The 25,999-nt window shown below is 45.7% G+C and overlaps 1 pseudogene; it reads right to left on the reverse strand.

Moving 5' to 3' along the window:
- Positions 1–23,011: 23,011 nt before the first annotated feature.
- Positions 23,012–23,095, reverse strand: LOC147915983 (U4 spliceosomal RNA; annotated as a pseudogene).
- Positions 23,096–25,999: the final 2,904 nt, after the last annotated feature.

Consider the following 25,999-nt stretch of genomic DNA (forward strand, 5'->3'; position numbering starts at 1 on the left):
TGTGTGTGTGTGCGTGTTTCTGTGATAGCTCATCTTTTATAAACCTGATAGTTGCTTTCTGTCCACCTGTTTGCTATTCTTATTAAGAGCTCAACCTGGAGGGGGCTTGAGGCCGGGAGATGATTACATATTGACCATGTTCACCAGCTTTCTGAGAACTTACAGCCTTATATGAAGCCTGTGAAACCACAGACCAGTAGGACAACTGGATAAGCAGGGCAGGATGTTGTGGCTGGTGGCTTGTGCTGCCACAGCAGGGGATGTCGGGCAGGAGCACAGACGAGGGTGTTTGATTCTCTTTCCTGAAATTCTTTTTCCCAGGGGCTTCCAAGCTCAGGAAGCTCTTGTCATCTCCTAATTGAGGCAGATGAAGATGCAAGTTCTGTAGGGAGGCGTTTCCACCTAATCAGGGCCCGCCATACCCGAGCTCTTGGATTAGGCAGAGATCTGCAGATCTGCACAGTTGCTCTGGCAGCCTGTTTTCTGTCTTCGCTACCTTGTTATCTGGCTCTTCTCTGAATTCCTGTAGCTTTTCCAGGACTTAAACAATGAGATTAACAGCTATCATTTTTGAATGCCTACCATATGCTAGGCTCTCTAGTGGATCTTTTACAAATATTATTGATAACAACAACAGCAAAGATAACTAACATTTATTAAGCATTTACTATGTGCTAGGCACTGTGCCAAGCCCTGTACGTGTATTAGCTCATCGAGAGTCCTCACAATCAGGCAACATGGGCCTCATTATTTTTATACACGAGTAATAAGTGGTGAAGCCAGGGTTTGGATCTAGACTGGTCTGACTCCGGGGCCTCTGCTTTTGTTCATTCACAATGCTGTCTTGCTTGGTCTTGCTCTCTAGCCGCAGCAGGGCACTGTCCAGTTATCAAGATGGGCTGGGACAGACACGAATGACTGGGGCATAGAGCAGGAGGGGAGCACAGTGCGGTGGCCGCCCCCAGGTGGGAGTCCGGCGAGTAGTTCACAATATGGGCAGGGATAAGGTCCAACAGGAAGCATGGCAAGGCCCTGAAAGGTGAGTGGAACAGAGAGATGGACAATCCAGAAGCCATTATATGCCATGGCAGGCAGCTGGACTGTGCAGAAAGGCTGTCAACGTGGATCAGGCCCTGGAGGAAATGGAGCTGGTCAGGGCACAGCCTATAGTTCTGGCTCTGCCCTTTACTAACTTTTAGGCAAGTTACTTCCCTCCCCCGAGCTTCAGTTTCTTCATCTGTAAAATGAGGATCATAATGTTACATCCTTCATAGGCTTGATATGGTAACTAAATGAAATGACAAACATAAAGTGCCAGCGGTAGTGTCCGACACCGAGGAAATGCTCAATACACAGGTTGCTACATTTCCAAGATAGTGACTCGGGTACAGGGACAACAAGGCAAGACTCAAGCTATCATAACTGAGAGTCAAGCAAAGCGTCAGATGAGCAGCACCCTAAAGTTCCTTCGGATGGAGATCAGTGGTTGTTTTATTTATTTATATATTTTTTTTTGTGAGGAAGACCAGCCCTGAGCTAACATCCATGCCAATCCTCCTCTTTTTGCTGAGGAAGACTGGCCCTGGGCTAACATCTGTGCCTATCTTCCTCTACTTTATATGGGACGCCGCCACAGCATGGCCTGACATGTGGTGCATCCGTGCGCGAGCGGGATCTGAACCCGGGCTGTCAGCAGCAGAGCGTGCGCACTTAACTGCTATGCCACGGGGCCGGCCCCAGTGGTTGTTTTAGAGACTGGAATGGAGTTAAGTGACCTCAGTCCCGTACAGAGGAAGATGGCTGAACCCGAAGCAGGTCCTGCTCTTTTCATACATGGATTTTGGAATCTCAGCCCCTTGTAGCTGAATGGCTCTTGCTCAGGGCTTTGGACCCCCAGTTCAATGCTCTTTCAACGATACAGTGCTGCTGGTAGATAAGCGAACACCTGAAATAAAATATGGACAACCATGTCAGTGGCACATGCACTGTAGTGGTTTTAAAACATGTCTGCAAATTCTTCGACACTCTTCCTTTCAAAATGTAGCATTGAATTCCTCTTCTCTTGAACAAGGGCTGGCCTTAGTGACTGGCTTCTAATGAAGAGAATGTGAAAGTAGTGCTGTGTGTCTTCTGAGGCAGGGTTAGAAAAGGTGATACAGCTTCTGCCCAGCTCTGTCTCTCAGGGTGCTCAGCCTTGGAACCAGTGGCCATGTTGGGAGGAAGCTCAGGCCACACGGAGAGGCCATGTGAAGTGTATGGACCGACAGCCCCAGCTAAGGTCCCATGTGATAGCCAGTGTCAATCACCAAATGGGTGAGTGAACTAGACTTCAGATAATTTGGTCTAGCTTTGGAGCTGTGCCAGCTGACATCAAGCAGAGCAGGGGTGAGCTGTCCACCAAGCCTGGCCCAAATTACTGACGAATGAGCAAAACAAGTGTTGCTGTTTTAAGCCATTAAGTTGTGGGCTTGCTTGTCATGCACCAATAAATAAATGGGACATGCTCATACATAGTGGGGCATGGGAGAGAAGCAGTTGGACACAGTACTGAAAAGCTTCTATTCTGGAGTCAGGCAGTGGACTTGCAAGTTTTAGCTCTGTTATCTGCTTTCTGGACAAGTTTCATAACATCTTGAGACTGTTTTGCTCTCTGTAAGATGGTGATAATAATCACATTCATTTTATGGGTTGTTGTATTAGTTTGCTTGGGCTGCCATAACAAAATACCACAGACTGGGTGGCTTAAAAAAACAAATTTTATCACAGTTCTGGAGGCTAGAAGTCCAAGATCAAGGTGTTAGCAAGGTGTTTGATTTCTTCTGAGGCCTCTCTCCTTGGTGGATGGCTATCTTCTCACTGTGTCCTCACATGGTCTTTCCTCTGTGAACTCGCCTGTCTGTGTCTACGTTTCCTCTTCTTAAAAGGACAGCAGTCATATTAGATTAGGGCCAACCCTAGAGACCTCATTTTGACTTATTACCTCTTTAAAGGCCCTATCTCCAAATACAGTCACGTTCTGATGTACCGGGGGTTTGGACTTCAACATACAAATTTTGGGGGGATACAATTCATCCCACAACCTTTGTTATGAAAATTAAATGAGGTAAAACAAACACAAAGAATAAGTTATTGGTGGACACATGGTAAGTACTTAATAAATAATGGCCATTACTATTATATATATGACATCAACATGATTATACCTGATACATGGAAAAGGAGTAACACCACCATGTATGCCCCAGGGGAAATTGGATATTCCTCTCACTTGGATGATAAGAGATGACAGCTATCTACTAAGCACAGTTTGTCCCCCAGACCCTTAGCCTGGTCCCCAGCTTGGTGACGGGTGGCAAGAGAGAGGCTGAGGAGTTTCCTCTGCAGGGAGGCAGCAGCAGCATTTCCTGACCCTCCAGAGACAGCTGCTTCCTTTGGGAACCTTTGGGAGAGGCTCTCTGCTTGAACCTGGGAGAAGATCCCAGGGTGATTCCAGGTAAGGAGAGGTCTGGGGTGGTATAAAAGCCAGAAGGCACTGTCTGTCTTGAAATTGCCTGGGTGCTCCAGAGCTAATCCTTGGAGTCATTCCCACTGGAGGCAACTTGGAAAAGGTACTTCAGAGAGAAAATCCTGATTCAGAAAACCTTTCTGCCAAGTCCTTTGTTTTCCTAATGTTGCCGCAGTGTCTGGAGCTGAATTTTTAAAATGGCATTTTCCTGGAAAGGACTTTTTGGTCTTTTTTGGAAATGTCTCATGTAAAACAAGATCACCAGTGGGCTGTTGGGTCTGGCCTCCCAGGAGTGAGCTTGGGAAATGAGGGGTGGGGGAGGGGGAGACAGGGTGGAAAAAGGAACAAAAACAGAGAGAGGGAAAGCAGGACGTGACCAAGGGGCCAACATTCCTGTGTTAGAAATAGGCTCAGGGCTCAGGATTCATTCCAACAGGTCAGGCATCATGGTGGGGAGGAAGGAGAGAAGGGCGCCCTGACTCTGACAGCAGGGCTGTGGGAATGTCCCCCGAGAGCCTGTTGGCGGCAGCCCTCAGAGTCTCCATTCATCACAGAAATGGGCCTGTCCCTGGGCCTGCCATTTCCCTCCCTCCCTGGTCTTGCATGAGCGGGAGGGCAAGAGAGACAGCAGGCTCTAAGTAGGGCTCCCTGAGGAGAAGGGCCAGGTCTCCTCTATTAGATTTGATTTTCCTCCTGAAGAGAGGGACTGTTGTAGCATTCATTCTAGCAGCTCTGTCAGTCTGTTTGGGCTGCTGTAACAAATTACCATAGATGGGGTGGCTTATAAACAACAGAAATTTATTTCTTGCAGTTCTAGAGGCTGGATGCCCAGATTACGGTGCCGGCAGATTCGGTGTCTGGTGAGAGTCTAATTCCTGGTTCATAGATGGCTGTCTTCTTGCTATGTCCTCAGGTGCTGGAAGGGATGAGGGAGCTCTCCGGAGTCTCTTATGAGGGCACTAATCCCATTCATGAGGGCTCCGCCCTGGTGACCTAATTGCCTCCCAAAGCCCTCACCTCCTAATACCATCATATTGGGAGTTAGGATTTCAACATATGAAATTTGGGACACAAAACATCCCCCCCATGTTTGGAGGCTCCATAGGGCTGGGCTGTGTCTCTCCATCAGACTGGAGGGTCCCCAAGGAATCCCTGGAGCTGGGGACCTCATCCCCTTCCTTCCATATGTCTAGAAGCTAATATGTGGGACAAGCCTGGTTTATGGACCTAACTGACCTGGTAACCTACTCACAGTCTTGCTTCTCTACTCTCGAAGCAGCACAGACAAGAAGTGCTGACTGGAAGGCCCTGCCATGGGCAGGCCAGCCGCCACCTCGCTCCAGGCCCAGGGCCAAGGCAATTACTGTGGCCAAGTGGAATTTCTGTGGCAGGAAGACTCTTGGAAGCTCTTTGCAGAGCTGGCTTCCATACTCTGGGCTTCTGTGTTACTCTTCTGCCCATTCCTCCTTGCCTCTCAGTGCCAGCCTCAAGTCTCCTGCGCTTGTGGTGACCCTGGGCCTCAGAATGGAGTAAGGGCAAAGAGCAAAGGGATGGGCATGTAAGAATCACTGAATGTTGGAATTGGAAGCCACTCTAGAGGTCATTTTATCCATTTTCTTGTCTGGATCATTCATTCATTCGATAGACACTTATTGATGACGGTTCTGTGCCAGGCTCTGCTCTAGGCACTGGGTAAACAGGAGTGAACAAAACAGACATGGTTCCTGCCCTCAAGGAGCTCAGTGTCTGATGTTTGCATTTGGCAGTAACAGCCTCATTAATGGTCATACAATTCGGCAAAACATCCATGTTTTTGGGAGCTCTCCCTCTCAAGGCAGCCTATTCCAATTTTGGACAACTCTAAGAGTCAAAAAAGTTCCTCTATAGATTGAGTCAATGTCCTTCCCCTCTGTAACTTCCACTCATTTGTCTCAGCCTGCTTTCCGATAAAATCTCTCACTACAATGATGAATTTGTCAAGTCTTTCTTTTTTCTTATTTTTAGGCTGTGTTGTTAGGTATACCCAAGTTTAGGATTGTTGTATTTTCCTGGAGAATTCTTTTTATCATTTTGTGATCATTTCCCCTACTTTTTCTGACTTTAATATTGCTTCATCACTTGTTCTTTTGGACAACGATTGCTTGGTGTATTTTTTCCAATCTCATTACTTTCAACCTTCCTGTGTTATTGTATTTTAAGTGTATCTACTAGAAAAAACAAAAAGCTGAATTTCTTATTTGATCTTAGCATTTCTGTCTTCGAACAGGTAATTTTAATCTTTTTCACTTCGAACAGGTAATTTTAATCTTTTTCATTTATATTTACTATTGGAATCCAGTTATTACTGGTATATATTTATATCTTAATGTTTTTGATTTAATCTCTTAGCTTCTTTACTTTTTTTTTTAAAAAGATTTTATTTATTTATTTATTTTCCCCCCAAAGCCCCAGTAGATAGTTGTATGTCATAGCTGCACATCCTTCCAGCTGCTGCATGTGGGACGCAGCCTTAGCATGGACGGAGAAGCAGTGCGTCGGTGTGCGCCCGGGATCCGAACCCGGGCCGCCAGCAGCGGAGCACGTGCACTCAACCACTAAGCCACGGGGCCGGCCCACTTCTTTTCTGCCTTCTATCATAGTGACAGAGTTTTTTTTATTTCATCTTTTTCTCTTTTACTGTTTTAAATTCACATTCTCTTTTTTTAGCGATTATCTTTAAATTTTTAACAAGCTGTGCAATTTAGGATTGCATTTGGCTACAAGTAATAGAAGATGACGGATTAGATATCAAAGGGTTTATTTAGTAATGAGAAGGCCAGAGTTAAGTAGTCTGGAGCTAGGGCACCTCTTTAAGGATGTCATCAAGCACCCAGATTCCTTTTTTTTTTTTTTAATATATTTGCCAATCCTCCTCCTTTTTTCCCCCTTTTTCTCCCCAAAGCCCCAGTAGATAGTTGTATGTCATAGCTGCACATCCTGCTAGCTGCTGTATGTGGAATGCCACCTCAGCATGGCTGGAGAAGCGGTGCGTCAGTGCGCGCCCGGGGTCCGAACCTGGACCGCCAGTAGCAGAGCTCGGGCACTTAACCGCTAAGCCACGGGGCCGGCCCCCAGATTCCTTTTATTATCCGTTTCTTCCATCCTTAGCGTGTGACTTGTCCTCTCTTCATGGTCACAAGGTGCTTGCTGCTTCTCTAACCATTTTGACCATCATTCTAGGTAGGAAGAAGAGAAAAGGGAAAAGGCAAAGTGTTCTTCCTAAAAATCTACCAGTAAGCTGTGTATATTTCATTGGCCAGAACTGCCACAGATTGCTACCCCAGCTGCAAGAAAGTCTGGAAAGGTGAGTATTTTTAGCTGGCGTGTAAAAATAAAGGTTCTATTATAAAAAAGAAGGAGAGAGATAATATATTGTGTGGGCAGCTCCAAGTATCTATAACTCATGCATATTACTGTGATAATTTTACAATTTATCAGAATTTCTACATCCTTAGGATGTTCTTATTCTAATCACTTCATTCCAAGTTTCATGTTATTATTATATAGCATTTTAGGTCTACTTTGCTTTTAAACTCTGCAAAGATCAGACATTACTATTGTTATTGCTATTTTATAGTCAATTTTTATTTATATTTACCCACATGCTTATCCATTTCTTCACTAATCATTGTTTCTTCCATCCTGCTCCTGCCTCTCAGCTCAGTTTCCTTCTATGAGTGTTAAACTCTCTTGTCTTTTTCTGAAGATGTGATGTCTTTTTTTTTTTAATATCTCCACTCTTGAATGATAGTTGACCTTGGCTTGGCTTTCTACAATGATAGCTATTCTTCTTCAGCATAAGGAAATTATTCTATTGGCCTCTATGGTTGCTGATGCCAAGTCATCTGTCTGTTTTTTCTTATAGGTGATCTCTCTTTTCTTCTTGGTGCTTTCGTGACTTTCTCTGTTGTTGCTGTACTGAAGTTTCGCTATAATGAGCCTAGGCGTACTTTTATATTTATTTATCTTGCTCGCGTCCCCAAGTGCCTTTTCAGTTTGAAAGTCTACGCCTTTCATGAATCTAAAATTCTCAGCCATTATCTCTGAATATTGCTTCTCCTACCTTCTCTCTAATCTCTCCCCCTAGTACTCATAATAGACTTATTTTGGATCTTCACATTCTATTCTTCGTGTCTTGTGTTCTCTCTTTATATATTTTTTCTCTTAATTGTTCTATGCTACATTCTGGACAATTTTTTGAGATCCATTTTCTGGTTCACTATATCTCTCTTCAGTTTTGTCTAATTTGCTGTTTCCTCTATCCTTTGTATCTTTTATTTCTAGAAGTTTCTTTTTCAAATTCATTTTTTTTTACTGTATTCTGTTATTCCTTATGGTTTCTAGTCATTCTTTTATTTCTTTAACATTTTAAACATATGTTATGGTTTCTTTCAGATTGTTCTTTTATTTTAAATTCTTGAGGTGATAATCTTATTCGTCTTCCAGTTTTCCTTATGGTGGTTTGTAATTTTTGGTGGTGAGTACATCTTTAGCTGTTTTTTCCCCCTTGGGATAGGGAGGGTTCTCTGCAGAGAAGTTTTCCATTCGTTCTGCTGTAAGAGGACAGTCCAGGACCAATTCTTTTAATAACTTTTTGGTTTGTGATTCACATTCCAGGTATGATGGTTAATTTTATGTGTCAACTTGGCTGGGCCATGGTACCCAGTTTTTCATCAAATACCAGTCTAGATGTTGCTGTGATTTTTAGATATGATTAACATGTAAATCAGTAGACTTTGAGTAAAGCGGATTACCCTCCACAATGTGGGGGAAACTCATCCAATCAGTTGAAGGCCTTAAAAGAAAAAGACTGAGGTCCCCCCGGGGGTAGAAGAAATTCTGCTTCCAGACTGCCTTTGGCTCGAGCTGCAACATAAACTCTTCCCTGGGTCTCCAGCCTGCTGGCCTGCAGATTTCAGACTCGCCAGTCTTCACAATTGCATGTGCCAATTCCTTAAAATAAATTTATGTCTATATATACACATCCTATTGTTTCTGTTTCTCTGGAGAACCCTCACTCATGCTCCAGGCAAGGAGTTTAAATCTGGAGAACACACTTGTACTTGGTGACGATTTGAAGATTGGTTTCTCAGGAGTAATTTTGTTTCCTTACTGGCAACTCGGGAAAGAGACATGTATCACTGGGGTTTCCCTGCGCCTGTGAGCGGAGCTTAAGTTGAAGCAACTTTCCTCCCAGGGTGTCCACTTAATGCTTCTAGATTCTCCATTGTAGGGCCTCAAAGTTCCATTTTTTGCTCTTGAGTTGGCATTAAAACTCCAACCTCTAGACATTCGGATCCAAAATATATAGATCCGAATGTCTAGAGGCTGGGGTTTTAGTCAAAGCATCAGCAAAGCTTGCCACTCTGACTAGAAGTTCCTTTTTTTTGGCACCTAGAGATTTTACTTTGTTTTTGTGAGCTTAGCTATATTTATAAAAATATTTTTTTTTTTGCTATATTTTACCAGGATTTTTATGGGTTTGCAGAGGACTTAGAAGTTCATGTGAGCTCATTCTGCCCTGTTGCTGGAACCTGAAAACCCAATGGACTTTCAATTTGTTGAAGATAGCTCATCTGTCCCTCCCTAAGTTTTCTCTACCAGTTGTCCCGCACGTGATGAAGTGTCTTATCCTGATTATACTTCTTTCATCCAGTTTGCTCACATCCTTCTTAAAGAGCAAAACACCAGACAGAGCTGGGTTCCTAGGTGTGGCTAGACCAAGAGGTCAGAGGCTATGGTCACTCCACAGTCTGGACACCACATGCCTCTCCATGAGGTTTAAGATCCAGGAACTCTTTGGGCTAAAACACCACAGTGCTGGCAAAGAGTGAGCTTACAAAAACCCATAGGGGGTGAAAAAAGAGTAAGAACAGCCATGAGAGGCTGGGAGGGTGTCAAAGAGTAAAATAGGATTTGAGGGAGTTAGAACAAATGAGACGTGGCCCTGCCCATGTAGCCCTGCAGAGACATTCCTCAGCCCTGTCTCAGGATTAGTGATGTAATGGCAAAAAACTTCAGGAGACAGCCTCAGTGTTTTCTTAATTTATTTAGGTTATTATTTGCCCTTGGTCTACTTCTTTTTTCAGGCCTAGATTGTTTTTTTTTTTTTTTTTTTTTTTTTCCCCCAGGCTGTTGTGTAAGCACCTTAAATCTCTGATTAGAAACCTTGCTGTGTTCTGTTTGGTGTGCTTTGTTCTGATAAGCTTGGATTTTTATAACTCCCAGGTCTTTTGTAGCAAGGCTGGGGAGCAGGGACCTGCAGTCAGATGGAGATAGTTGCTATGGGATATTCATTTAGCGCAGATGAGAAATCACACCGGTTATCACCTCAAAGGGGGGTGGGCGAGAGGAGAGGGAGTGGGAGGGAGATAGAGAGAGAGACTGAGAGATTGATCTGGTAGAAAGAAACCTGCATGTGATTTTTCCAAATCCCTTAACCTCTCTGGGTCTCAATTTCTTTATCTGTGAATGCAAAGCATTGACTTGGACTCCCCTGCCTTGAATGATATGAACTCTGATTCCTCTGGTAGAGAAAAGATAGTGATGCAGAATCACCCTGCTGTGATGAGAAAATGCTGCGTATCTTTCTTATCATGTAGCTCCATGTCTCAGGAGGGCCAATCTTAATTCTTCAAGTACTAATAATAGCAAACTTTTATATGGTGCTCACAATGGGCCTGGCACTGTTCTAAACACTTTACAAGCCTCTCTCATTTAATCCTCACAGCCCCACTATGAGCTCGGTCCAGTTATTATCTTCATGCTGGAAGTAAGAAAACAGACACAGAGAAGTTAAGCAACTTGCCCAAGGTCACTCAACTAGAACATGCCAGAGTGGGGATTCAAACACTAGCCATCCGGCTCAGGGTTAGTGCTGTTAGCCCATGCATGAAGAGGCAAGAGGCAGGGAGCTCGGGGAGTCCCGAAAAAGCCATGAAGACACTAAAAAACCTTGAAAAAAGGAAGAATAAAGGGAAGAGGGTATGTAATGGGAAATTTGACTGAGTCTTGATGGAAAGGCGTCCCAAGAAAGTATCTATTGAGCTGAGATCTGGAGGATGAGAAGGAATTAAGTAGATGAAATGAGAGGGAAGAGCCTGGCAGGCAGAGGGATCAGAATATGCGAGGGAACACAGTGCAGTCAAGAACTGGAAAATGTTGGTTTGCCTGGAGTTCAGGGAGTAGGGGGAGTGGGGAAGGGGTCAGACTGTCAGAGCTCTCCGTGTCTCTGTCTGTCTCAGGGTTTCTCAGTCTCAGCACTATTGACATTTGGGGCTGGATAAGTCTTTGCTGTGGGTCCTGTCCTGTGCTTTGTAAGATGTTTAGCAGCATCCCTGGCCTCTAGCCACTAGATGCCAATAGAACCCACCCCCCTCCCCAAGTTGTGATAATCAAAAATGTCTCCGGATATTGCCAGATGTCCCCTGGGGGGCAAAAATGTCCCCAGTTGAGAACCACTGAGCTAGATACTTTGGTGTCTTTCTTTCTTCTTTGTCTACAAGATGGACCCTGAGTCATGGGGTCACTTTCTAGACATTAGCATTGACTTAGGCCTCCCTTGGTCAGGTCATAGCCAGGCCTGACCAGGTAGGTAGAGCTTCCTGAAGACCTTCCTTGGAAATTGCCACATTCAAGTAGAGATATCATCATCGGAGTGGACAGCACTGAAATTAGTGCACTAAACTAGAAAACGAAGACTGAAGAACTGCATCAGTTTCAGAGGAAAAACAAAGGGGTTCTTCACCACCAGGTCCTCTAAAGTTTCAGTACAACATGATACTTTCCCAACATGCCCTGTTCTCTTTCTCCTGAAACCAGCGTAACTGTGTAGAGCTTAACAAAGCAGGCCTTTTACAAAGAAAATTACCTTAAATCAAAAAGAATAGAAACAAGATACTTGGCATTAATGGTAATAATAACCAGATTCCCGTGAAGGGCTAAAACATTGCTACTTTAGTCACTGATTGTTGTGGGAATTTGTACTTTTCAAACTCAATATCAAGGCCTTCTGGAACTTTTTGTCAAGTGTTTTCTGCTGCTGCCAAGTAACCCAGGGAAAAGGAGAAAGAATTGTTTTGTCTAGCACGTTTCTTCTATCACCAGGAAAATGAAGTTCTAGGCGGTCTGCTTTTTTTCTTAGCTTTTTTTTTTAATGGTTTGGAGATGTTGCAAAAACTACAGTTTGGTCTATTGAGGTACCTCTGAAGCATGACCCTTATCCTGGATCAATCCTGAGCCTTTTGCCCTTTTGTTGTAGAAATTCTCTGATTTCCCCTGCCCTCAACCTGCAGGGCTTTCAAAGGATGACACAATTTGACTCAAAAATCATAATGCCAGAAAGATCATCTACAAAGAAAACTGTGCATTAGCCTTTTTCACATTTCCTGGTCTGTTTCCTAATTCTCTGAACCTCTGACCTACTACTGCACATTACCTCTTCCAGAAAACCTGAGTCCTGGCCTGGAGGTGACCCCATCAGAGAAGACTCTGCTCAGAAAGGTACCTTGTCTCTCATCATGGAGGTCATTTGGGCCAGATTGTGGCTCTGGGCAAGGAGCCAGACTGTTTCGCCAGGTCGTAACTAACTTCTAATTATCCATCTCTCCTGCTAAACTATTATCCCTGTTTCACAGTCAGAAAAGTAGGCAGAGAGGTCAACTCAAAATTAGAGTTGGACTTAAGTCAAAAAGCTTGAAGTGGCCGCAACAACTGCAATAATGGTGAATAGCTATTGAGTAGTTACTATTAAGTCAGTCTTATGTTAGGCGCTCTGTATACTTTATCTCATCCAACTCTTACATCACCTCTATGAGATAAGTACTATTATTATACTCCTTTTACAGATGAGAAAACGGGGCTTAGAAAAGTTAAATTATTTGCTCAAGGTCACACAACTTCTAAGTGTCAGAGCCAGGGCAAGCAGATCCCAGGTGTTACTTTTGCCCTGTACCCTTTGCTATCTCTCTTGACCTTTTTGGAGACTTCACGAAGAAATTTGGAGGAGGTTGTTGGTGTTCCCAGAGAACTCCACCGCTGGGACACATGGAAGCCTCGAGAAAGTCCAATCTCAAGTATTTCTGAAAAAAGTTGATCTCATGCATGGCTTTTGGGCTGGGCTAGGTGGAGCACATTCTCTGCATCCTATTTAACATAAAATATATTGATATTCAAGGAAAGATTTATAGTTATAAATATCATTGCACTGATCAAGTTCATCATCATCTCTATGGATACTATTTATAAAGATAGTGTGGATCCAGTATGGGTCCATTGGCATCACGATAAATGAAGGTGATTTCTCTGGGCTTCAGTTTCCTTACTTGTAAATGAGGGGTTTGGGCAATTAATCTCTATAATTTCTTTTGACTTTATGCTCAGGTGTGCACACACACGTGGACCTAGAAGCCCAGTTAAAGATCTGGAATCCCCTACGTGAGGATCAATCACGTCCCACTGGCTCCTACAAAGTAGAATCCTAGTTCCAGGTGGCCAATTATCATTCAGACCAATGAGTTTCCCTGGGAAAAACTTGCCATGGAGAAGGCCCAAGGGAAGAGGTACATGAAACCCAGAGTGAGGGGAAGCTGGAAGGATGGTTTATCCCAGTTAATCCTGGGGGCGTCAAGGGATGCCCTAACCCAGAAAGATGTCTTCTCACAAGACCTGTCAGAACTGATGTCACATGCAGGCAAAGAAGGATCCAGGGGAGGAAGGATGGGCGTAACTGGGCATGTTCACAGTATGAGAGAAAACTTTGCCACAGTTGTAGGAAGGACCAAGGGGGTAGCAGGAAGCCAAGTCAGTTATTGTCCAAACAATATTGACACGTAAGAGGTAAGAAGGAGAGAAAAAATTAGTAGAATAATCTAATATAGGTCACAATTATGGCATCCCAATTGGAGACAAACTTTGATAGACTTAAAAATATTGAAAAGTGTTTATTGCGTGGCATGGAGGAGGTGTTAGCAAACTACAGCCCATGGGCTGAAAACAGCCTGTTGACCTTTTCTGTAAATACAGTTTATCAGAATGTACATCCATTTATGTATTGACTATGGCTGCTTTTGTGTTACAATGGCAGAGTTGAGGAGTTGCGACAGAGATCGTCTGGCATACAAAGCCTGACATATTTACTACCTGGTCCTTTACAGAAAAAGTTTGCTGACCCCTGATGTAGAGGAAAGAACACATTGTTCCAAGTCTTGGATCCACAGCTTTAAATCCACACTAGCTTTTATAATCTACCTTTCAAAGTCTTAATTTCTCATCTGTGAAATGAGGGACTGTGTTACCGGTGCCAACTAACCACTTAACTCACTAATTAGGATAATTTATGATACTGAATAAAATAATAAATGTGAAAATGCATGTTAAGCTACAAAGAATTATACAAATGCTAAATATCGTTGGGGCTGTTTTTGAAGTATTTGGCAAAAGAGAGAAGGCAAAGAAAATTGTTTTTCCCTCAACAGAGGTAGAGAGGAAATAAATAATAAGTGATTGCCAAAGAGCACATGAGCCTTTTTATTTGTGTCAATGAGTGTATAGTTTTGAGGTGATCTAAGCTGGGTTATTAAAATTAAAGAGAAAGAAATAAAATCCACAGCCACCTTGAGGATGGGTTGAAGAAATCTGTTAGGTGTGAGGTACAGCAGGGTATTGCGGCAGTCAGAGGGGACAGAGGCACAAGTCTGAGGGAATGCCTACCACCTAAGAGCTGCCGAGTAGGACTTGGGGAAGAACGGGAAGACAGATCCAGGAAATACTGCATGGGATAGATTTATACTAACAATTATGCGTTGTTTATCTGAAATTCAAATCTAGCAGGACATCTTGTATTTTCATTTGCTAAATCTGGCAACTATCTCCCATCCTGTGTGGTTCTGGGGGGGTGGCCAGCCCCAGGGCTCCCCTCTGGTCACAAAGCTTGTCTAGATTCTAGGTCCTGAAACTCTGAATCTTAAGCAAAGATAAATAAGGATGGAAGACAGTCGGAGCTGATCATCTGATGGCAATTTTCTGGAAAGACCTTCAGAGCTGCCCTGTTCTGTCCTTTCCTAGGTCTGTGGCTCAGCCCTTCTTTTAATTCTGCAAACTACGCCTTTCATTTTCAACCTATCCCTTTCTGTTCCTTAAACCAGTCAGAGTTGGTTTCTGCTGTTTGCTGTCAAAGACCAGTAACCCATATATATCAATACACCCAAGACGGTATCTGACAAATGGTGTGGGGATGGGTGGCTGGTCAAGGTGCTGACAGTGAGAAGATTAGCTAGAGAAAGCTTTTTGAATGAGGATCAGGACACAGGCAAAGAGGAGCCGGGAAAGAGCACTCTGGACCCAGAATCTGGCGAGTGTTTACATTTGCTATAACATAAAGCAACAGGGAGCACTTGAGTAGGGGAGGGACGTGATAGAAATCACATTCGACTTAAAAAATTATTCCTAAAGCTGGCTTTTAAGTGTTTTGGCGGCGGAAGATGGCGGCAGGAAAGCTGGCTGGGGGGGGGGGGCTGTTCTCAGGGTCCACACGATAGGCTGGGGTCTGGACCGGGTGCGGGTGGGGCAGTGAAAATGGAGGGGAAGAAAAACGGTGAGAATCAGGTCAGAGGAGACTCTGGATTTTCGTGACTTTCTGGTAATGGGGAACATCCAAGCGGGAGGAGGGAAGAGCACCTCCCTCATTGGGTCGTGAATCGCAGTCACTCAGCCTTGGGGGGCTGCCACGACCATGGGCTTCCCGGGACCCGCGGAGGCAGGGCAGCCCCGTGAGGAGCAGGAGCGCAGTGAGAAAGGAGCAGCTTTTCAGGCCCATTATTCAAGCTGGCTGGAGTCTCCACCCCGGGGGAGGGATGCGGTGAGAGTGGAGACCATCCAGCAGAAAGTGACAGGGATGATTAAAGGGATGGAAAATCAGGCCCATGAAGAAAGGTTAAAGGGATTGCCGCTATTTAGCCTGGAGAAGAGAGGCGGCGACGTAATAGCTCCCTTCAAGTCCCTGCACGGTTATTAATAGACGCGTGCTAGGCAGCTGTCCCGCATATCCGGGGAAGACAGCACCCCTGAAGCCAGCCGGGGCACCTCCGCGCCAGGCGGGGCGGGCTCCTGGGGGAGGCAGAGGCATAATTATAAAGGCTCTTTTGTGGTCTCCCGAGTGCCCTCTCCCCTCCTCTTTGTTTTTGGCATCTGTCATTATGCCCTGCAAACCACAGCCAGGCCTCCTGACGGCACCAATATCTGCTTTGCTGCCGCCTCGGAAGGTAATGTGGCTATAAAATTGACGAGTTAGATAAATACCGGTACAAAGGGCGGACTGTGTCTAGCTCCGTGGAGCCTTCTGACTGGTCTCCCAGCGCGACCGGATAAACGTCCCGTTTCCGTCCTCCCTTCGCCCCCAGCCTGGTCTATTCCATCTGGGCTCCTTCTGACTGACTCCCCAGGAGTTCACATTTGCTCTGCTCCCTGTCTAATTTGTCACTTTGGCAACTTGAGAGGTCTTCTATTTCTTCCCAGGTCAAATACGTTTCATTTCACTTTTCTTTTTTTTAAATGTGAAACTTCTCAGCAGGCCAGCCTCTTGCTCTCTTGGCCAGGCTGCCACATGACACAACCAGCTCAGCACGCCACAGTCTCTCCCAGAGGAGGCCAGGAGGCCCCTTGGCCTAGCGCATGTCACATCCCTGCTGGAGTGACCCAGGGCCTAGGCATGTGGCCACTGTATTTTCCTGATGGACATGTAAGGGATATGGTCATGAAAGGAAGGTCGGTTATAAACCACACATTCGGACACTTCACAATTGGAGCTGGGTGACTGGTGGGTTGGGGGAGAGGAGGAGAAGAGATGGGGAATGGACATTAGCCAGAGCGTACCACAAAAGGGATGGAATCTGGCTTTCAAAAAGTTTAGAACTAAAATTTACTTGGTTACGGTTCCCTGTGTCCTGAAGGGAGCGTGTCAGTGCCTTTCACTCAGCTGCTGGCATAGTCTCCTGAGTCAGTGAGAAGAACCTACAGGACAAATTCCCACCAAGAGGTTCTATCAGAAAGCAGAGAACTTAGACCTCGCCATCTGCCTTTATAGCTGTGACAGAAATCACATGCACCACCGAGAGGCTCCATCTTGGGTGTCCAAAGGAGTCAACAAGGACAGAGGGAGAGAAGCAGGTATGAAGGCTGCTCAGCCAAGGTCCCAGGACAAGCTGAGCCCCTCCCTAAACAAGAATAAATGCTCTGCCCCCTTTCCCCGTGGCTGTGGGCACGTCCAGAGGGCAGGTCTGTCTTGTATTGACCCCTGTGACAGCACAGGAATGAGCACCCAGAAAGCAGATGGGACCCTGAGCCTGGGCGGTTGGGATGATGGGCCTCAGAACCAGGTGGAACTGCCCGCCATTCTCCAGCTGTTACTGCCTTCTTCCTCATCTGTGAAATGGGCATGACTGCGGTAGCTACCTTCAGAGGCTGCTGTGAATATTGAATAGCACAGAGCACACAGGACTCAGCATGCTTGGCATGGAGTGGACACTCAATATACATTAGCTGCCAGTGTAATAATTTATTCTCAGTATGATCTGCTGATTGGAATTGATGGAGCAAGGGAAAGGCTGGGAGCAGAAAGCTGAACTTCTGAAACTTGATCATTCCTCCTTTTAATACCACTCCTTGTCCCCAACATTAGCCCCTGCTCGTCCCTGACATTGGCCAGCCTGGGAGGGGCAGCTAGCCAGGCCTTCATTTAACCTTTGTTGCTATCTCTCTTTGTGGTTCTTCCTCCTCCTCCTCCTCCTTCTCATAAGCAAAGAGTAAGGCATGGGAACCCTCAGTTCTACAAAGAGGCGTGCCCATCGCTGTGCTAGATTTCGCTGGAAAAATCAGAACAATTCCTATTATTTTCAGTTCCGAGACCTTGAATGTGTCAGACCTCAGGTTCACTTCCTACATCTCTCCCGTCGCCCGGATCTGCAAGTAATTTAACCTTGTTTTCATAGAACGCAGCGACGTTCCGCTTGTTTACACTGGAGACAAATTTTCCTCAATTGACGCAATCCTATTGATTAAATAATGACTTTCTTCCTCATTTAAAGGTAATTTCGGTTGGTATCATGACATGGAGGAGGAAAGTGAATGCCTTTTCTGTCTTGCTGAAGGGCAGGCTGTGAGGGCTGAGTCCCACCACTTCAGGCAGGGCCTTCTCTTTTTTCTCACCTGTTCGGGGGGCCTCCACAGGCGGTTGCATGAGGCTGGTGCCAGGACCCCGTGAGGAGGTTGGCTAAACATGGACAGATCTTGATCAGGGATATTAAACAGCCTGCATTCGCTGGGGAATGGATGTCAAGCCTGGGACAGGGTAGATACTCCTTTGTTTTAAAAATGAATTTGAGGGTGTTGAAATGGGTGAAGGGAGTCAAAAGTACAAACTTCCAGTTATAAAATAAATGTCATGGGGATGTAATGTACAGCATGGTGACTATAGTTAATAATACTGTATTGCATATTTGAAAGTTGCTAAGAGAGTAAATCATGAAAGTTCTCATCACAGGAAAAAAATGTTTGTAACTATGTATGGTGATGGAGGTTAACTAGACTCGTTGTGGTCATCATTTTAGAATATATACAAATATTGAATCATTATGTTATACACCTGAAACTAATATAATGTTATATGTCAATTATACTTCAATTTAAAAAATGATTTGATTTGCTTTCAAGATTATTAACATCTAATAAACTAGGACCTGCACGTAAGTGATTTTTCAAGGTCACATCACGTGACAGTCAGGACATGCCATTTGAGCCAAGAATTTAAAATCAAAGGGAAAGGAAGTGTTCACATCAGGAAGAACCATGAGAACAGCACGTGCAGGAGACGTACCGAGATGGGGGATGGTCAACAAGAGCCAGGTGCTCTTGGCTAAGTCCCGTACCTTCATCCGAGCGCAGATTCCTCCCCTGTATAACAGGGGTGATTGGATCAGATGATTTCTAAGGCCCTTTCTCCCTTCACTTTTCTGTGATACAAGGAAATCTGGAGACTTTGTCATTATTTGCTTCCATTCCAGGTCCTTCCACAGTGTATTTCAATAAAGATAAGTCCAGAGGAAGATGTTTGAGAGGATGGGAGCTCTTTCCCATCATCTTTCCGTGAAGTCAGGGCAATGCATTCTGTGTGGATAATGCCAGTTAGAACTAGATACCATCATATATGCCACAGGGGAATGTATATTATGCAGTGATTTAAAAAATAATTTAGAAAGCCTTTATAATTATTTGGGAATGTATCTCCAAAAGCAAATGGGAGCTAGACAGTAATAACAGAAAATGATAGCTGACATTTTTTAGGAATTTTCTGTGGCAGGCACTTCCAGGCTTTCCTTCGTTTTCTCTACCAGGGATTGGCAAACATTTTCTGTAAAGAGCTAGATAGTAAATATTTTAGGCTTGTGGGCTATAATGTCTCAATTGCAACTATTCAATTTTGCTATTGTAGCGGAAAAGCAGTCATAGGTAATACGCAAACCAAAGTTCATGGCTATGTTCCAATAAAACTTTATTTACGGACCCTGAAATTTGAATTTCATATAGTTTTCACGTGTCACAAAATATTCTTCTTTTTTTGATTTTTTCCCGACCATTCTTAGCTCACAGGCCTTTATAATAACAGGGCAGTGAGCCAGATTTGGCCCATGGGCCATAGTTTGCCAACCTCTGTTCTTTACTACAACCCTTTAAGGGAGGAACTATTTTACAGATGAGAAAATCAAGGCTTAATGAAGCTAACTAACTTGTCCAGGTTTACCAGTTTGAAGCAGTCAAGCTGGACTATAATCCAAAAGGCCAGATTCAAGAGTTTGAGCTTTTAGCACCTGCACTTCAGGGACAGCCAGTTAGAGTGGTGGAATATGGGGACCTTTGCTCCCTCCGACTTTGATTTCACATAGTTACAAAATTGTCCTTTTAATCATTATTATTTTTTTCGTAGTAGTTTAGATTCAAAACGTTAGAGCAAGACTAGTCTCCCACAAGGCCAGGCAATATCTGGCTGGCTTAGCTGTCACTTGGGACTGTAGATCAAAAGGGGACTGAGCAGCAGGAGAGGGAGATGGGGAAGACAAAGAATCAGTTCTGTGAGCATCGGGATCCAGGGGGAGGCCTGGCCATCCCTGTCCAGGGAATTTGGCCTGGGGGTCAGCTAGCTCCTCGGCATGGAGAGAGTTGAGGCTGAGGGAGGAAGAGAGAGTCTGCCATGCTTCCACCACCTCCCATTCGTGTTCTGGAAGATGATGCATCTTGGAGAGTTCTCTGATGCTTCCTGTGGACAGGCCTTGTCTCCAGAGCTAAACTGTTACCTCCTGGGAAGGCCCATGTCTTCTCCTCCTGTCCTCTCCACACTTGGGTGGTCTGGGCACATGGGGATGCCCGGTGAGTGAGGGCTTCCAACTCCAGAACAGAGTGCTTCAGGAAGTCATGAGCTGCCTGCTTCTGGAAATGTTTGGGGATGCTTGCTGTCAGTGGACGCTGGCATAGAGGACCGCCAGGGGTGGGAGGTGAGAGTGGAAGAGGAGACTGTATCCACCCATGTGATAAACGTTTGCCAAGTATCTAATGTGTGTTGAATCCAAAGCCGGGAGACCCAACAATATTTTATTTCCTTTGATTCTTATAACTGACTTCTGAGAGATGTGTTGTGGTCCCATTAGATAGATGAAGAAACTGAGGCACAGAAGAGCTTGTCGTTTTCTTTTTTTTTAATTTTTTTAATAATTTTATTTATTTATTTGTTTTTCCCCCCAAAGCCCCAGTAGATAGTTGTATGTCATAGCTGCACATCCTTTAGTTGCTGTATGTGGGACACGGCCTCAGCATGGCTGGAGAAGCGGTGCATCGGTACGCGCCTGGGATCCGAACCCGGGCTGCCAGCAGCGGAGTGCACGCACTTAACTGCTAAGCCACGGGGCCAGCCCTACTTGTCGTTTTCTTGAAGGGACGCAGCAAAAGGCACCGGAGTCAGTCTAGTCTGCTTGGTGCCTCCCACCACAGGCTCCTACACTGGGCTGCAGAGTAGGGAGATGCAGTTCTCTCTCTGAGCCTTGCTAATCGTGTGGCTTGAACCTCTGAGTTTCAGTTTCTTCATCTGTTTAAGGGTTATACCTACTTTTGAGGGTTGTCATGAAACTAAAAGTGGTATCATATGAAGGTGCCTAAAACAGCACTAGGCACAGAGCAGGTTATACGCACGGTTGCTTTCTTCCTTCTGCTTCAAGATGATGTGGTTTTGTGAAGTTGACTGAATAATCAGTCTTACTCAGTTTGGGGTTTTCAGGGCCTAGCTGAAAGCCAGGCATGGAGCAGACACTTAATAAATATTTGCTGAATGAATGGATACACAATGCTTATATCTATTGATGCCAGCCATCTGGATACTTAGAAACTTCTAAATGGATGGATTCTTGACTTTTCATCTAAATGTTGGATGTCATCCTAGAATATAAGCAGCAAAAATGATCCAAAACATATAAATATGAGTATAGTCAGATCTGACTGAAGCAGCTTCATTAGGAGAAATGTGTGAATCAGTGAAAGTCTGCATCGGGCTGTATTTAAAGAAAGGTGATTTGTTATTTTGAAATAACTCCAGCTACGTCACCAGGTTTATTTATTTACCACCCATCCATCCATTCATCTAATCATTCAACACTGGCCTAGAGGGGCTCTTGGGGCCTCGTTTAATAAACAGGGAAGAAAGATTATCTGGAGCATGTCAGTTATTTGTAGATAAATACAACCTTCCACACTGCTTATGGGAGCTTGGAACCTGTTTGTTCTCAAGGGTTTTAGACATTCCTCCAATATCCTGCATGCACTGTCTCTGTGCACCATCTCTGAAGAATCGTTGTGCTAATATACAGTCATATTCTTATCTGCTAAGGGGATGGAAATGCTGAGTGTATCAGTCTGTTGCATGTAAGTGCATCTGAAGAGGAAGTGCTAACACAGGGGCCTGGTTCCCAGGCAGGGAGGTCTCATTCTTGATGCTGAAAACAACATATGGCCTTAAAAAAGTAAAAATCCTTTGAACTGGGTGAGGCTAGGCCGTTATTCTTAGAATCAAAAGATGGGTGGAAGAACTTTTATTTGATGATTCAGGCACACAGTAATATTGTCAGGCCTACTGAAACGTACAGGGCTATTTAGTCCTATACTGAAATGATTCCAGCTTCCAATGCTTTGGGACTCCTATTTGTGTGCCTTTTGCTACCCCGTGTCTTAACAGCTAACAGTCACTTTCGTAATTCTCAGTACATCTATCACCAGCAAGTCAGCACCTTTCTTCTAACTTGTTGGCAGCTACTAATATTCCATGGTTCAAAAAAAAAAAAAATGTAATAATAATAACAAAAACAAAACAAACAAAAACCTGGAAGGTCAGCCTGTTAGAACTATTTGTGAAACAAGATTTAAAAGAATCTGAATGAGTCTGAGAGGCTTTTCAGTGAGCAAATGGCGGGAACTCTGGACCCTGGACTTTTTGATGTCTACACTGGCCATTTGGGGGCCTTTTCTACTACCTTGTTCTTGATTGTAAGCTGGAGAAGTGGTTTCAGGATTGGTGAGACGTTACTGCCTGTATGTCTTACCATGGCCACTGCAGGGCCTCCCTCTGAGGCAGGGATGTGGTTTCATTTCCCAAAAGAGGGGGTTGAAACAGAAATGTGTGGGTAACCGTTCTCCATGAGGCAGGACCCTCAGGACTACACCAAACGAAATGGTGGAGTGGCCTGTTTATTAGCAAACAACCACATTGACTACTCATCTATCACAGTTTTGATACTAATTTTTGATAATTTGATCAGAGCTCCTTATTTCTTGACCTCTTTCAAAGACTTTCTGGAAAATTCTGGTCTCAGAAAAGGAGCACTCAATTAGGAGTCAAGAGTCAGGAGTTGCAGACTAGATCTAGCTCTGTGAGGTTGCTTAACCTCCCTGAACCCTGATTATAAAATGTAGGGGCTTTGGTTAAATCTGACGTTTGCTAGGATCCCTCTAATAATACCCTGTGTATCTTTGATTTCCTCTGAGCGGCAGGGCTGACCATCTTCAGGACAGGGGGAAAACGGCTGTGAAAGGACAGCCTGTCTTCCATGTGGGAAATGGCTGGTAGCAGGGCTGTCCCCAGAGCATGATGGCATCATGGCATCATGGCCACGAGATGGGTTTACACCAGTGACCTCCTACACCCTCCCTCAGCATGTGCCTGGGATTCTAGGAGGACCTGGATGGGATGGGAGGGGGCGTTAGCTCTTCAGGTCCATGCTTCATTCCCCTTGGCATTCCCCTCTGTCTCTGCCTTTATCCTCCTCAGCCTTTCCCAGCTGGAGCCACCGACAAGCATGTCCCATTCTGCAGCCAATTCTGACCAAGGCAGGAAATGGATGTGGAGCCTCAGCCTGCCACTGGAGAGAGGAGGGGGCAGGAATTCGGTCTCATGTTTTCAATCAGTAACAATCGTGCCTCGGTTAAACCTCAGAGGCGACGATGCTACCACTGCTCAAAGCTGAAGTAAGTCGTGTTCTTCAGATGTGGGATCCAGAGGCTTAGGCACGACTCAAAGGCTCCTGGGTGCCTTCCTCCTGCTCTCAAGTCTTCTTTGCTCAAATCCAAATGAGGATTGGGCGTGTCAGAGGCAGCCCAGCTGCCTGGGCAGCCCCCAACTTCCAGAATTTCCCATTACATCCCCACCCCCAATGGCGTCAGCAGCGGTTCCCAAATCCACAATCTGACCATAGCCTTGTCTAGTGATCCAGACCCTGCCCCTCTTCCTTGAGTCTTGGTTTGAGGCTGGGGGCCTCCCCAAGGTGCAGCAGCCTGCTGGACGAGGTCCCGCTGGGGATGGACAGCTCAGGGTCCCCCCTCTGCCTGGGCTGTGCTGGTGTTTCCTGTTGTCTCAGCAGGGCCAGATCCTTAGTTGTCACCTGCAAGAACCACTCCTGAGCATGCCTTGCATGGCTCAGCACCCTCACAGGAGTGGCCTCAGAGGCTAGAACAATTAGCGCAGAGTCCCCACACACTTGGTTCCTTAAGCCTGCCTCTTTCACGCCCCTGGAAAAGCAAGAGCAGAACAACAAATGCCTTTTGCAAGAATGTCTGAGTTTGTGGAGGAACCATCTTGAGATGTGATTTAGACTTGGGAGGCCCAGGTCTCCCTAAAATCTTCTCAAGGGACACCAATAGACATGAACTGTAACTAATATCAGCTAAGCCATAGTCTTGGAAAAGGTAATATGAGGAAGTTTGTAGAGATGGGAGCTCTTGGTGTCTGAGGAGCAGAACTGAAAATGGAGAAGCCGAGGAGGGTATAGAATTTGTCAGGGTGTCTGCCCAGAGGCAAGTAAGTGCTGATGCTAGACAACAGGTGCTGGGCCTCAGACAGAAGGGAACAGGGGTTGCTGCAAATGGTCCTAGGAACATGCAATGCCCGGGCTCAGATTCTGTGCTCTGAAGTGTAAGTCCCAGCCATGGCTGGCCACAGTGTCCCTCCACCTCTCCTCTGGGGTTCACTGTAGGTGGACACCTGACGCTCTGGCTTACCTCTTCAGTCCTCTCTGAGTTTGCCGTTTGACAAGGAAAGCTAGGATGAGCACTTCCCTCCTGGATGTGCTGGGACAATAGAGCTTCAGAGCATGCAAGGAGGATCCTGGCTATCAGCCAAGTCATCTGCCTGTGCCAACGCCATCAGCAAGCTGCAGGCAGAGGGACCTTCCTACCCCCACCCCACGGGTGCCTGGCCTCAAACATGGGGAACAGAGTTGGGGTGCAAATCCGGGAGGCCTCTTCACTTCCCCCTAGGGCCTCCATCATATCCATGGCTGCCTGGCCAGGCTACTATTGCTCACTCTCAGGAAAAGGCTCTCAGGGGAGGGTCCCTCCAGGGTCCTCTGAGACCAGCCCCAGGGGTTCAGGAGGGGAGATTGCAAAGCCTTAGGGAAGAGTCTGGGAGTTAGAGGGGCTGGGGGAGGGAGTGAAACCCACTTGAAGTTCTGAAAACCTTCCCCTTGAGCCTCTGTCCGCCCCAGGGCTGTTGATGGGGCAGCAGCACCCCCTGGCGGCCACCATGTCTGGGCTCTCCTCCACTGTGCCCACCTCCATGGCTTCCCACCTTTTTCCCAGGTCGGGACCTTCTCTCCCTGGGGTCCTACTGCCTATGCCCACCCATCTACAGTTGTTTCTTTCTATCTTTTTCTTTTATCTATTCCCTTCCCTTTTTCTTCTGGCAGAACTCAGCTTTGTCTTTCTAAACCTCGCTGCAGAAAACCATCCTGTAGGGCTAAGATAGATCAATTAACAATAAGGCTTTAATAGGCTTTAATAGCGTGACAAGTTAGCACGGTCCAGGGGTTCACCTGGTATGGATCAATATATTTCTTTAAATGTACCATTTGTCTTTCAAATTTCCTCCATTCTACTCCAACCCTAAATAACTACAATGTACTAAATGCCAAGTCTGTGCCAGTCTCCACATTGGGGATTTACTTGGTGCCTCCTCTTACTCCTGGTCAGAGGCACCAGACTCCTGCTGGGGGAGGAGAAGGAGGGCTGTGGTAGGATGTGAATGCAGTTGGATCTCCAGCCTGCCCTGTCCCAAACTCCCCCTAGCTTGTGCTAGTCACGATGACCTGGCTTTCTTCAGTCTCTGAGCAAGAGGCCCTCAAGCTCGGCCGCCTCATTCCATAAGGCGGATAAGAAGCAGCTGCCCCAGTGGAGTTCCACATCTTGGGCCTCCTTCAGTCTGTCAGTCTCGCCCCTGCCCCAGCCTCTGCAGGGCGCTGGCTTCTCACCGCTTGCTGTCCAGCTGCAGGGCATGGTGAGGGGTGTGTGTTGCGGGAGGCTGGGGGAATGGGGAGGTGAAAACACCCACTCTCAGGAGGCCAGGACGGGAGTCCCCTTTCACCCCAAATGGGCCCCAAGTAGAGGCTAAATGCAATAGTTAAAAGTCAGAGGCCTTTTATTTTCCTAAAACGGAGAAAGCTCAAATATGCAAATAAAAATGAGGCTTATAATAGTACAAAAATCTCTTGGCCTGGGTTCCAGTCCCGATGCAGATAAGCACTCACTTCCTGCCCCACGCCTTAATTTCCCCATCTGCACGGAAGCTGGAATACCCCCTGAAGGTCCCCTTCTGCGCTGGAGTTCTGTGGTTCCGACTCCCTCGCTTTTGCACGGCCGGGCAGGCTAGGATGCGGCTTTGATCTACGCAGACTGGATCCTGTCCTAGCACCAGCCGCCTCCCACCCACTCACATGGATGCTAGACGTTCATTTTTGCCGGAGTAATATTTTTCTAGTGTTTGTTTTTAAAAGGTCTGCATCTGTGGTGACCGTCTCCCATTTGGAAAATTAACTGCTTACAGATGTTGCGTGTGGCACAGTGTTCTCCCAGGCGGTAAAACCACTGGGGTTTGGA

This window comes from Ceratotherium simum, chromosome 11 (assembly GCF_057802395.1).
Source record: "Ceratotherium simum simum isolate JZ-2026a chromosome 11, ASM5780239v1, whole genome shotgun sequence".
NCBI lineage: Eukaryota > Metazoa > Chordata > Mammalia > Perissodactyla > Rhinocerotidae > Ceratotherium > Ceratotherium simum.